Source organism: Cebus imitator, unplaced genomic scaffold (genome assembly GCF_001604975.1).
Source record: "Cebus imitator isolate Cc_AM_T3 unplaced genomic scaffold, Cebus_imitator-1.0 Scaffold47, whole genome shotgun sequence".
NCBI classification, from domain to species: Eukaryota; Metazoa; Chordata; class Mammalia; order Primates; family Cebidae; genus Cebus; species Cebus imitator.
In genome coordinates, this window is record NW_016107362.1 from 973,299 (window position 1) to 987,790 (window position 14,492).

General features: G+C 39.9%; 1 protein-coding gene across 5 annotated transcripts in view; it reads left to right on the forward strand.

Annotated features, from left to right (window-relative positions):
• The first annotated feature begins 356 nt into the window (after positions 1-356).
• TLR6 (toll like receptor 6) overlaps positions 357-14,492 on the forward strand; it is a 24,304-nt gene continuing 10,168 nt past the window's right edge. The window contains exon 1 of one of the 5 annotated variants that reach the window (XM_017527275.2): positions 357-493. The gene's annotated coding sequence lies outside the window, so the exon portion shown is untranslated. Of the gene's footprint in view, positions 536-1,343; positions 1,494-3,207; positions 3,337-14,492 lie in introns of those variants that run through there. The other 4 variants (XM_017527276.2, XM_017527273.2, XM_037738004.1 and 1 more) reach the window with 4 other exon arrangements.

The window sequence follows — 14,492 nt, forward strand, 5'->3', positions numbered from 1 at the left end:
CACAGTAAGTGGCCAAGTCGAGAGTTCGGCCCAGTACTGTTTCTTTGTTTGCTTAACTGTCATTGCCGTCTTCCCTATTACTTGATTTTTGTTTTTGTCATCCTCTTGCAGACATTTCTGAGTTATGACAGCCTTGACAAAATAGTCTCCTTGTTCACAAACGTTGGTGTTGTGATGCAATTTCCTAAAGATACACGTCAGTGTGCCCAGATCTGCAGTGAAGGTGTGTGTTTTCTTAAGATTTTAGTCTACGGTTACTTGAAATTCCCTCAAAGCCACACCCAGCCCCTTTCCTTGGCTTGTTTTGCAAATCTGGTTTCCCAGGGTCACAGATACCTGCTGTTTTCTAGCTGTCTGTCTCCTTTTGCCAGTGGAGCAGAGACCCATCCACTCCTTACTGAGCCTCCCCAGGCCTGAGGAGACTTCCTGTTATGTTTGATGAGTAAGGATGAATCATAAGAAGCTGGCCTTTCTCTTCCTCCTGAAAGCAGAAGTGAGTCTTACTGAGATGTCCAACTTTGTCATTAGCCAAATTGTAAGGTTTTAACTTGTTTTTTATTTTTTATTTTTAATAACGATGAGATTGTTCCAGACAGTGAGATTAATTATAGAATGATTGTTTCGCTGATGCTGTCTGTTCTTTGCAGAACTTCAGTTCGGTGAGAAGTCTGGGAAAAGGGTTTACTGGCCACCAGAAGTCTCTGCTTAACCAGACACTTCTGGTAATCAACTTTTGTTGATGTCCTTCTGAAATTCTTCTAAATGGTCTTTAGAAAATTGATTTTTAAATTAGTCCTGCAGCATTTCAGTGTTATTTATTATTCATAAATTAAAATCTAAAGCATTTAATAACACCAAATGTTGATCAGAATGTGGGTGTGATTCCTCCTAGATATGGCTAAATATGTAGCCATAAATATGTAGCCATAAATATGTATCAATCAGTAAACTTTCCTTAGAAGTTGATTTTTTTTTTAAAAAAAACCCCAAATTGTAGAGCTATACTTATTTTATTTTAAAGTATCCCATTCAGCTAAAATAATGCTCAGAATCACATGATAATGGTAATTGCAATTGTTCTTGAAATGTTAAATATGGTGATATTAGAAAACAGGCTGTTTAAAACAACTTTCCACTCGGGTAACAAATGTAATATCCAGGCTGCAAACTCTTACAGAGACATATTACCTTAGAAAAATATTTATGTTCACATTGAAATGTTTGTAAGTTGCTTACTCACATGAATTAGAAAAGTTGATTGCTGGTTTAGTCTGTAGCCCAGAAAAAGCTGCTAAGTCATAAACCTCCTGACCTGTGAAAGGGAAATACACAGGTAGGAGTAATTCCAGTATGGGCCAACAGATGGCACCAATCTGTTTCTAAGGTATCGCTTTACTGTACTTTAAACTAAGGACTTGTATTTGTCAAGCATTTCCCGTTGTGTTTCCGCGCATTTACAAGTTATTTTCTCTTCTTCTGAAAAAGAGACCTTGGTAAGTAAAAATATTTCTGTGGTTTTTTCACATTATGGCACAGGTGCTTCCAAATAAGCAAGTTTGTTAACCACTGTATAGGAAATAGGTAATGTTTCCTTTTGCCGGTCCTTTTGCAAAATGGTTTGAAGTGGTTTCTTTTCGCAGATGTTGCAAATGTCCTTTGAATTTCACAAGCAGATAAAAAGCGGTGTCTTTACAGCTGTCTTGAAAAGATAGAAAACAGCTAGCACTTGTGATAATTAAGAAAAACACCGCATGTTCTCACTCATAGGCGGGTGTTGAACAATGAGAGCACATGGACACAGGGAGGGGAGCACTACACACTGGGGTCAGTTGGGGGGAAATATGGGAGGGACGGTGGGGGGTGGGGAGTTGGGGAGAGATAGCAAGGGGAGAGATGCCAGATGTAGGTGATGGGGAGGAAGGCAGCAAATCACACTGCCACGTGTGTACCTATGCAACAATCTTGCATGTTCTTCACATGTACCCCAAAACCTAAAATGCAATAAAATAAATGGGGGGGAAAAAAAAGAAAACTAACTCATTTATTTCTTCTGCTTTGGTCTAGTCAATGTTCTCTTTTCTTCTTTCTCTAGTTTATTGTTTTCAGAAACATTTAATAGTATTTTATATATACCACTGATACGGCACCTATATATGATATGTTTTTATAGCCGACGTGTGTTTGATCACCCTTGTCGCATGGTGCTGCAATAGTTTGCTGGTCTGTCTGCCACTAATTCATAAGCTTTTCGAAAGCAGGAATTATGTCAGTCCTATTCATATTTATATCCCCAGTGCCTAATGCCTAGCACGGCTCTGGCAGAAAAATAGGCTTTGAATAGACATTTATTAAATGGAGGAAGTGGCCGCGACCAAGCCCTTCACAACCTTGAATCTGGCACAGTCTAGCAATTGCATTCCTCCAGGTCCCTCACCTTAAGTTTGACAAATGAAACAATGTTTCTCTTGTCTATTTGTTGATTATGTGATCTTTCCTCTACTTATCTCACTTAATTCTGTTTTCTGATGGCTTCTTTTTTTTGTAGTTTTAATTTTCATAGGTCTTGTCTACTTTTTTTTCTGAAATATAATTTTTTCATCTTTTACCTCACCCTTTTCATTTGATGCACTTAAAAAATAAATGGCTTTTACCTGTTTATCTCTTTTTACTTTCTTTAAAAAAACTATGAACTCTCTAATCTTCCACTCTCATCTTCCCATGTTTCCTCTTTTTATCTCCCATAAATATAAAAGTTACTGTTTTGTTCATTTAGTGTATATGCTAGGAACTGCCTCAGAATATGAACACCCCTGGAGGAATATTGCGTGTTTGTGGCAGGGTGCTGTAAGGACAGCTGATCAGCTTTTCCACCTGGTGGCTGAATTTCAGTCCCATGAATCCAGACACCGTGGGTCTGGGTGCCAGGGACCTGTAGGGTGGGTCCTCATCTGTGAATGTCAGTTATCTACTATTATCTGAAAGTTCTCTGTCTTTATATTTTAATATTCCAAATAAAACAACCATGTTTCTTTTTCTTTCTTTCTTTCTTTTGAGTCTCACTCTGCTGCGAGGCTGGAGTGCAGTGGTGCTATGTCCGCTCACTGCAACCTTCGCCTCCTGTGAAGTTCAAGTGATTCTCCTGCCTCAGCCTCCTGAGTAGCTGGGATTTACAGATGTGTGCCGCCAGGCCCGACTAATTTTTGTATTTTTAGTAGAGACCGGGTTTCACCACATTGGCCAGGATGGTCTCAATCTCTTGACTTCGTGATCCTGCCTCGGCCTCCCAAAGTGCTGGGATTACAGGTGTGAGTCATTGCGGCCAGCCTGCATGTTTCTGTAAGGATAAAATATAAAATATTTTTACACAGCTATAAAGGCAACTATTAGATTGTCTTAAAATAACATTTATGGATTATAAAATATGTTCATAATGAGACATTTTAAGGATTTGAAAGTATAAGAAAGAAAATTAAACTCATCTATAATTCAGAGATTCAGAGAACTACTATTAGTATTTGATATATTTCATCACATTTTTTGTCCTCTAGACTTTATGTATGTCATGTTTTAATCATATTTTGCAAAATTAGAGTCCTACTACATATATAATTGTGTATTACTGTATTCATTTAACATTATCATTTATTCAAAGTACAATATTTGAGGCTGCATATTATTTATGTATAACTGATTTAGCCATTTTCTACACTAGAGATTCTGATTTTTTCAATATTTTATTATGTCATGAGTATTCTTATAGTCATATCTTTTGTGTACATTTTTGACTATTTCTTTAGAAAATTCCTTGTAGTGGAATTGCTAAAATAAAGGGAGGTATTTTTTAAGATATTTATATAAATTACCAAATTGCCCTTTAGAAAGGTTGGAATAATTTTTTAATTCTACCTAAGTAGTAAGTGAGGGTTCTTATTTTAGTTTCCACCTACCAACCTGGATATTATATTTTTTAATTTTCCTGGTTTGATAGGTGAAAATAAAATCTTGCCTTTTAAAACATCTTTGAAGAAACAAGAATCCTCCTTTGACTCCCTTTATCTTTTTATGCTTAAATATCTTACAGTAAAAATTACAGGCATTCTGGAAACCTATTCTAAATAATTTATTCTCTATCTCTAAAAAAATTACGTTTTCCTAAAATAGCCAAATAACATTATCAAAAATTAAAATGTATTTCTTAATAGCATCTAGTGGCTGGGCTGTCATGGAATCTGCCTCTCCTCCTGTTACTATGTTTTATAGCAAGTCTGTCTTAACTGAGATCTAATCCAAGATCATGAGTTTCCTCTAGATGTTATGTGCTTTTTTGTTTTAATATGCAGTTTTATTTTTTGTGAGATTGGACACTATTCATTTTATTGGCAATTTATTTTTTGGTAAATATTCAGTAAATAATATAGTAAACTTAATTTCAAATGCTGAAAGTTTGAAAAATCTAAATAAAAACTAAGAGGAAAATAAAATTCCATTGTGATCTTACTGTGCAAAGATAATCACTGTTTGTATCTCGGCATGTATCTTATTAATTTTTCTACATGCATAGGTACATATTTACTTTGGTACTTTTTAAATAAACTGCTTTATGTCACTTACATAAAGTGAAAATTTTTTCATGCAATTCTATTTTTATTATTTTTAAAGGCTACATAGTACTATTTAATTATACAGCGAATCTAAAATTCATTTGACAACCTGCTATTTTCGGAAAATTGAGGGGTTTTTTTCAAAATAGAATTTATTTTTACCAGGAGCAGTGGCTTGTACCTGTAATCCCAGCTCCGTGGGGGGCTGAGGTGAGAGGATGGCACGAGCCCAGGACCTTAAGCTAGGATTGTGCCACTGCACTCCAGCCTGGCCAGTGGAACAAAACCCCATCTCTTAAAAAAAAGTGTTTAAGAAAATAATAATGATAATAGTTTGTTTTGTGCCAGCCGCTTTATTGTATTCTTTTACTTGTGCTAACACTTTTTCAGTGACTTCTGTTTGGTTTTCCACATTGACAATCTTATCTTCTGAAAACAATAATGTTTCTCTTTCTTCGTTTCAACGTTTCTTCTTGTTATTTTTTATTCTGTATTGCAGTGGCTAGAAATAGCCATGTGTGCACTCTTTTTTTTTTTTTTTTTTGAGACGGAGTCTCGTTCTGTTGCCAGGCACCAGGCTGGAGTGCAGTGGCGCGATCTCGCTCACTGCAATCCCCGCTCACTGCAATCTCCGCCTCCCGGGTTCAAGCAATTCTCCTGCCTCAGCCTCCCGAGTAGCTGGGACTACAGATGCGTGCCACCACGCCCAGCTAATTTTTTATATTTTAGTAGAGACGGGGTTTCACTATGTTGGCCAGGATGTTTTTGATCTCTTGACCTCGTCATCCGCCCGCCTCGGCCTCCCAAAGTTATGTGTGCACTCTTGATGTTGACTTTAGCAGGAATGCCTTGGGGTGGGATATTGATCAAAGTTAGGTATTTGAGGTATTCTTTATTTTGGAAACGGAGGCTCGCTCTGTCACCAGGCTGGAGTGCAGTGGTACAATCTTGGCTCACTGCAACCTTGGCCTCCCGGGTTCAAGCCATTCTCCTGCCTCAGCCTCCTGAGTAGCTGAGACTACAGGCGCGTGCCACCATGCCCAGCTAATTTTTGTATTTTTAGTAGAGATGGGGTTTCACTGTGTTAGCCAGGATGGTCTTGGTCTCTTGTCCTTGTGATCCACCTGCCTTGGCCTCCCAAAGTGTTGGGATCACAGGCGTGAGCCACCACTCCTGGCCTGAGGTATTCTTTATCAAGTTTTCAAAGTATCTTTTAAATTATCTAGTTTAAAGTTGTATTTTTAATCAAAGATGAGGATTGAAGTTGATCAAATGAGTTTTTCACCTTTTTGGGATGCTTATCTATTTTTCTTGTTTGACCTACTCGTGTGAATTATTGTTAAAGACTTGTTAATGATAGACCATTTCTACAATTCCAGAAACATCCTAATTACTCATTGTGTTATTTCTTCAGGACACAGCTAGATTGATTGGGGTTTCTTTATTCTGAGCTCTATCCCTTCCCCACAAATGACTGACATTTATTCCTTTCATTTGTATTTTCTCATAATTACTCTTAATTTTATAATATATATACGTATGAATATTTTTCTAACAATATCAGGAGTTAATTGGCATCTCTAGCTTCCTTTCAATCAGGCAAGTGTCTTACATGGTTTTAGCACACTCTCTCCCTCCTTAGCCCACGTTCAGCCAATTCACTTGTTATCATTGGCAGTTTTTAGCATGAGATTTTTATGAAGAGTTTTGTCATAAATACTTTTTTGGTACTTAGCACTGAATTTTACTACTTTCTTTTGCTAAATAATCCTCCTTGTATCTTATGATTTTGGAGTCAATTTCTTTTTAAACTCTCCATCCTCTGGGAATTCAGATATGGATCTGTCTTCCATGTCTTTTAATATGTTTTCTATCTCTTTGGCCTCCTGTGCTGAGTTTTGGAAAATTCTTCTTGGTCATCTCTATCATTAATTTTCTCATTAGTGGTGCTATTTGCAACTCAACTCATCCAATGAGTTTTCCATTTTGATAATTGTCTTTAATTTCCATGATTCTTCCTCTATTTTTAGAAGAATCTTGCCTCTTTCTGAGGCTATTATAAATGCCTATTCTGCTCTTTTATTTCTGTTTGTTGGGTGTTAACTTTTTTCATATCTTGAGTTTGGCTCCTTTCTGTTATGGCATTTGATTTCTGCAGTGTCATGCTTCTTGCTTGTGCAACCCAAACTCTGTTTAAGGCTTCCTGTGAACGTGCTGTTGATCTATTTTCATAGCCTGCTTGTTGGGATTGTGGATCAAACCAGTCTCTACTAATTTCCTTTTTTCTTTCTTCTTCTTTTTTTTTTTTTTTTGAGACGGACTCTTGCTCTGTGGCACAGGCTGGAGTGTTGCAGCATAATCTCAGCTCACTGCAACCTCCACCTTCTGGGTTCAAGTGATTCTCCTCCTGAGTAACTGGGACTATAGGTGCCCAGCACCACACCCAGCTAATTTTGTTTTATTTTTAGTGGAGACAGGGTTTCACCATGTGGGGCAGGCTGGTCTTGAACTCCTGACCTCAGCTGATCCACTCACCTTGGCCTCCCAAAGTGCTGGGATTACAGAGGTGAATCACTGCACCTGGCCCCAGCCTCTACTAATTTTCTACTGATGCTGTAACAAATTACCACAAACTGTGGCTTAAAGCAATATACATTTATTATCTTACGGTTCTGTAGGGTAGGAGTGTGACACAGATCTTGTTGGGCTAAAATCAAGGGATTGGCAAGGCTGCATTCTTTCTGGAGACTCTAAGAGAAATCCAGGTACTTGCCTTCTCAGACTTCTAGAGGCTGCTCCCATTTCTTGACTCATGTTCCCTTTCCTTATCTTCAGAGCCAGCAAGGGTGGGCCAAGCTCTTCTCATATCCCGTCACCCTGGCATCCTCTTCTGCCTTCCTCTTCCACTTTAAATGATACTTGTGATTATACTGGGGCCATCCAAATAATTCAGGATAATCTTCCTATTTTATGATCAGCTGATTAGCAACTATAATTTTATCTGCAACATTAACTTTCCTTTGCCATGTAACATACCATATTCACCAAGTCTGGGAATTAGAAAGTAGACATCTTTGGGAGGCCAGCATTCTATCATAGGTGAATCCAATTCTGGATTTCAGAGACTTCTCGGTTTTAGTCCCCTAAGGGTCCCCTTGCCTTTTAGTGTGTTATGGATCTATCTATCTATTGATCAATCCATTGATATAGCTCTAACTGTAATAGATATAGATATAACTTAATATTTTTTAAAATATTTGGTCATTTCAGGAATTTAAGGCAAGAAGAGAAAGCTGGAACATATACAAACCACCCTTTTGTCTATCATAATTTTTAATTTTTTAATTTGAAAATGTGGTTTTGTCACCCAGGCTGGAGTGCAGTGGCACAATCTTGGCTCACTGCAACCTCTGCCTCCCGGGTTCAAGTGATTCTCCTGCCTTAGCTTCCCAAGTAGCTGGAACTATTGGTGTGTACCACCATGCCTGGCTAATTTTTTTTGTGTGTGTGTTTAGTAGAGATGGGGTTTCACCATGTTTGCCAGGCTGGCCAACTCCTTACTTCAGGAGATCCACCTACCTCAGCCTCCCAAAGTGCTGGGATTACAGGTGTGAGTCACCACACCCAGCCTCTTAGAACACTTTTAAGTGTGATTTTAAAGTTTCTTTTATAGTCAGAAATATGACTTTTACAATTTCCGTTTGGGGATATTTAATTTAAGATGTATATATTTGACCTAAAAAACTATTGATTTTAGTAAATGCTCCATGAACTCTAGGGAATTAGATACATGATATACTCTTTTTGTAGGGTACAGTTTATGTCTCCATTAAATCCTTTAATAATTAACTCATTCAAATTTCCACATATTTATTTTTTGCTACTTGATCTAACAATGACCCAGATAAATATGCTAAATACTTATATTCACAATGTCTCCCTGTGTTTTGTAACATTTTTTACTTTGTAAATTTTGATTCAATATTATTTGCTGCCTAAGTGTTCTTATCTGTTATATCTTCATTGTGAGCTATTTGTTTGGATCATATAACCAGTATAAATTAGTAGCTTCTTCTGTCATTGCCCAATTCTCTAGTACTTTGACCAAGTGGAGTATTGTGTATACAAACTGCAATTCCCGATGAACACAGCTAGCAGTATTCCAGTTGCTGCCCATATTAAGTATCATTATCTGAGTTACACATCTCAGAAGGCCGTGTGCTCCCTAAAGTGGTTCCCTGCCCCATGTCCAGCTCTTACCTGGTAGCATCCATCGCTAAATGTAAAGTCTGGGGAGAATGGAGTGTGGCAGTTGATGAAAGGAAAGCTCTGTGTGCTGATCCATTCATATCAGTACCATTGGGGTAAAAGGGACACTGCCTAGTTACTCGTTAAGTACCAGTTGAAGCTCATACTCAGTGTTTGAATCAGAGACAAACAGAGAGAGGGACAAAATTTCTTCCAGTGTTTCATCAGGGAGTCTATTTTCCTGAGACAAAGCTTGAATGTGGCAGGTTTGCCCTAACACAGCTCTGGTTACTTTTTCATGAGTGAAGCTGCTCCTGGATCCTGCCGTTACGTTTCTGTGTTTCTTTGTTTTCAGTGGTAAAGTGGATTTTCAAATGTATGTGTGTCTCAGTGGGTGTTCTGATGGGCAGTTGGGAAAAGTTATGTGGGTCAGTGAAGAGCTTTTAAGCATATGCTGTTCTGTAATAAAAGTTTCCTAACTCAGAGTTTTCCCTCTTCCAAAGAATGGTTGGTTGAAACTCTACTCATCTCTTGCTTGTTTTACAATTTCCAATATATCCTCTGATGATAAAAAGTGGATCCTTTGTAAATAAAGGACTCATCTCTTGACCGTTTTACTATTTCCAGTATATCCCCTGATGGCGAAAAGTTGGTCCTTTGTAAATGGAACTGAGCGATGAGCAGTGCTTATTTTGGTAATCTATACTCTCAGTTATTCCTGCAGCTCAGAGGCCTACTTTAAAAATGTTGGTGCCTGCTTTTGTCCCCCCAGGAACTCATAGATGCTTTCCTGTGCAGAACAGGGCCTCAAAAGGTTCTGAGCCCCCCTAACAGTTTCAATCCTTTGTCTCAGTCATGATCATGGATGGGGTCTGCGGGCTCGCGCACCTGCCTCTATGCCTTAGCCAGGTAATCTTTTCTTGTTTGCTCAGCATCATGGTCATGAACATCAATGTTTATAATCTGTTGTAATGCAGTGATGCCTTCTGGGCCCTGAGGAAGTAGTTGTCTCTTCCATACAGCAGCTTTAGCCTGACAAACTTTATTTCATTTCGTCAGTGTGTTAGCTGTTGGAACTTGATGTTTTCAGATGATCTTGTGCTGAATCCTGTCTCTCTAAATTTGTTGCTTGTGCTCTAATGTAGGTTGGAAAAATACCCATTGTAAGAGGAATTGTGTCAACAATGAGCTCCTATGACTGAAAACACCCCTGGGATTAAAAAGAGCACAGTATATGAGTCATTGCTATGGCCTGAATGTTTGTGTCTCTCCAAAATTCATATGCTGAAACCTAATTACCAACACAATGGTATTAGGAGATGGCGGCCTTTGGAAGGCGATTGGGTCCTGAGGATGGGTGGTCAGGATGCCACTGTGGGAACTGGGTGGCCATGGAGACTTGTGTGGCCTTGTGTGCTGGTACACAGAGGCATGCTGGATTTTGCCCCCTGTGGGGGCTCACAGATGCTTTTCTGTGCAGATCAGAGCCCGGAGGGAGTAAACTCCTGAGCATATGTCTGAGTTTCTGAGACTGTCTCCTTGCTTTCTCTTTAGAATAATTTTAGTCCCACCCCTTTTCCCAGTCACCAACATGGGATCTGTGGGCTTGTGTGCCTGCTACCAGTCCCCAGCAAGACACAAGTGCCCAGTTTGGCCTGTGTTAATTACATTTTCTCAGTGCCTCCATGAATGGTGATATCATTTCTGCCAGGCCACTTATAGCTAGTTTTGGTCAGGTCCAATTCATGAAGGTGGAGTGAGTAGGTAGTTCCTCCTTAAGATATAAATGTAGCCTCATTCCAATCCTCATTTGCCCTCCCAAATGGATTGATCCCCTCATCTTCCATAGGGCTTTGGCCATCACGCTGTAGGCAGATCCACCTCCTGGCTAGGCCTCAATGTCCTGCCAACCACCGTCCTCCCCTTCCTTTTCTTTTGATGTCACCTTGACCAAATTGGGCTGGGAACAGAATCCTGAAAGTCGGGTTTGGGTCAGAATCCTGAAAGACACAATCCCAAGTGCCATAATCCTGAATGTTGAAATCCTGGAAGATTGAAATCCTGAAAATATGATTCTGAAAAAAATAAATTTAAAGATTCTTTAAAAGACATTCATTTACATTTTTGAAATGAAACATACAAAAACATGACAATAGTTTACAAGTCACTTTATGCAATAAAATAGACAATAATGACATACATATTTTTGCAAGTATGAACACTTAGATATGCTAAGGTCAGTGGCATGGTAAACACTCATGAACAGATGAACCATACTCACAAATAAATGACTTATATAACTGCTGCCACCCACACCATCAAACCATGATGGACAACCTAAGTCTTTTGATACAATTGATCAAAAACTGTGATGGGTCACCACCACATATATAGTAGCTCAGAGAGCTGAGAGCTCGAGAAATTTTATCTGTCACAAATGCAGATGGACAAAAAGAACTTCTCTTTATTTATTGAGAAAGTTCAATGTTTTCTCTCTTTCTCTTTCTTTTTAATTCCTGCTCACTGCAACCACCTCTGCCTCCTGAGCTCAAGCCATCCTCCACTTCAGCCTCCCAAGTAGCTGGGACTACAGGCAGGCAACATCCCAAAGTGCTGGGATTACAGAGCATGAGTTCTTTTTATTGCATTGATCCTTTTACCATCATGTAATGTCCTTTTTGTCTCTTTTGATCTTTGTTGGTTTAAAGTCTGTTTTATCAGAGACTGGGATTGCAACCCCTGCTTTTTTTTTTTTTGCTCTCCATTTGCTTGGTAAATCTTCTTCCATCCCTTTATTTTGAGTCTATGTGTGTCTCTGCTCATGAGATGGGTCTCCTAAATACAGCACACTGCTGGGTCTTGACTTTTTAATCCAGTTTGCCAGTCTGTGTCTTTTGATTGGGGTATTTAGGCCATTTACATTTAATCTTAATGTTGTTATGTCTGAATTTGATCCTGCCATTTTGTTGACACCGTTTCTTGATTGCATCATTGGTCTTTACCATTTGGTACGTTTTTGAAGTGGATGGTACTGGCTGTTCCTTTTCTTGATTAGTGCTTCCTTCAGTAGCACTTATAAGGCCGGTCTAGTGGTGATGAAATCTCTCAGCAATTGCTTGTCCATAAATGATTTTATTTCTCCTTCACTTATGAAGCTTAGTTTGGCTGGATATGAAATTCTGGGTTGAAAGTTCTTTTCTTTATGGATGTTGAATACTGGCTCCCACTCTCTTCTGGCTTATAGGGTTTCTGCTGAGAGATCCACTGTGAGTCTGATGGGCTTCAATTTGTGGGTGACCTGTCCTTTCTGTCTGGCTGCCCTTAGCATTTTTTCCTTCATTTCAACCCTGGTGAATCTGATGATTATGTGCCTTGGGGATGCTCTTTTTGAGGAACATATTTGTGGCATTCTCTGCATTTCCTGGATTTGAATGTTGGCCTGCTTTGCTAAGTTGTGGAAATTTTCCTGTATGATATCCTGAAGAGTGTTTTCAAGCTTGGATTCATTCTCCCCATCACATTTAGGCACACCAATCAAGCGTATATTAGGTCTTTTCACATAATCCCATATTTCTTGGAGGCTTTGTTTATTTCTTTTCACGCTTTTTCTCTCATCTTCCCTTCTCATTTTATTTGATTGAGTTGATCTTCAATCTTTGTTATCCTTTCTTCTGCTTGCTCGATTTGGCTATTGAGATTTGTGTATGCTTTGTGAAGTTCTCGTGTTGTGTTTTTCAGCTCATCAAGTCATTTATGTTCTTCTCTAAGCTGGTTATTCTAGTTAGCATTTTGCCTAACTTTTTTCAAGTTTTTAGTTTCTTTGCATTGGGTTAGAACATGTTCCTTTAGCTCAGAGAAGTTTGTTATTACCCACCTTCTGAAGCCTGCTTCTGTCAATTTGTGAAACTCATTCTCCATTCTGTTTTGTTCCCTTGCTGGTGAGGTGTTGTGATCCCTTGGAGGAGGAGAGGTGTTCTGGTCTTTGATGGTTTCATTCTTTTTGTGCTGGTTTCTTCCCATCTTCATGGATTTATCTATCTTTGATCTTTGAAGTTGGTGATTTCAGATGGGATCTGAGTGGACATTCTTTCTGTTGATGTTGAAGCTATTTCTTTTTGTTTTTTAGTTTTCCTTCTAACAGTCAGGTCCCTCTGCTATAGGACTGCTGGTGGTCCACTTCAGATCTTCCTTGCCTGGGAATCACCCGTGGGGATTGCAGAACAGCAATGATGGCTGCCTGATCTTTCCTCTGGTAGCTTTGTCCCAGAAGGGTACCTGCCAGGTGTCAGCCAGAGCTCCCCTGTATGAGGCATCTTTTTGGTTATACAGGGGTCAGGGAGTCACTTAAGGAGGCAGTCTGTCCCTTGTCTGCCTGCAGAGGCACTGCTGGGCTGTCATGGACTCAGTCTAGCTGCTGCGTAGGCTTCCTCTAGCTTTTGTTTACACAGGTAGGTTTAGACTCACCTCAGCAATAGTGGACACCCTTCCCTCCACTGAGCTCCATTGTCTGGGGTGGAGCTTGAACTGATGTGCTGGCTGGGAAATTCAAGAGAGAGGGTTTCAGTTTGCTGGTCTTTGTGGGAGTGGGACCTGCCCAGCCATATCACCTGTCTCCCTGCTTTCAGCTCCCCCTCTTTCTGGGGAGCAGGTATCTCTGTCCTGCAGGTGCTCTTGGTGCTAGTCAGAACATCCACCCAGATCTGTGCTGACAACCCGAGGTGCTGGCCAGAGCTGCTGCTCAGATCTGTGCAGGTAACTCGTGGCACTTTTCAGCCCAGCAGGGATCTCCTGCACTGTGAGTTGCAGAAGCCATGGGAGAAGCACAGTATCTGAACCCGAGTGCTGGGATGGGGCTAAGTCCCCGATCCTCTGATCAGTTGTACTTCCCGGGTAAGGCAGTGCCCCTGCCTGCCTCGGTTTGCCCTCCTTGGGCTACACCCATGGTCCAACCAGTCCCATTGAAATGAATGTGGTACCTCAGTTGGAAATGTGGAGATCACATGCCTTCTGTGTCTCTCTCACTGGGAACTATGCTCTGGAGCTGTTCCTATTCAGCCATTTTGGCAGAATACCCATTTCTATTAATTTTTTTTAATTAATAAACTTTATGTTGTAGAGCAGTTTTTAAAATTGTCTATTTAGTTTTGCCTTTCCCAGAATATCATATAGTTGAAATAAAATACTATTTAGCTTTTTCAGACTGACTTCTTTCACCTAGCAAAATGGATTTAAGGATCTTCTATGTCTCCCTCCTTTCCTTTCCTTCCCTCCCTCCCTCCCTCCCTTTTTTCCTTTCTCTCTCTTTCTTTTTTCTTTCTTCTCTCTTTCTTCTTTCTTTCTCTCCTTCATTCCTTCCCTCCCTTCCTTCTTTTCTTCCCCTCCCTCCATCCCTCTCTCCCTCCTTCCCTCCCTTCCTTCCTTTCTTCCCCTCTCTACATCCCTCTGTCCCTCCTTCCCTCCCTTCCTGCCTCTTTCCTTCTTTCTTTCTTTCTCTCTCTGTTTCCCTCCTTCCCTCCCTCCCTTCTTCCCTTCCTCTTTTGTTTCCTTCCTACCCTTCCTTCCTGCCTCCTCCCTCTCTTTCTTCCTTCCTTCCTTCCCTCCCTCCCTCCCTCCCTTCTTCCTTCCTTCCTTCCTTCCTTCCTT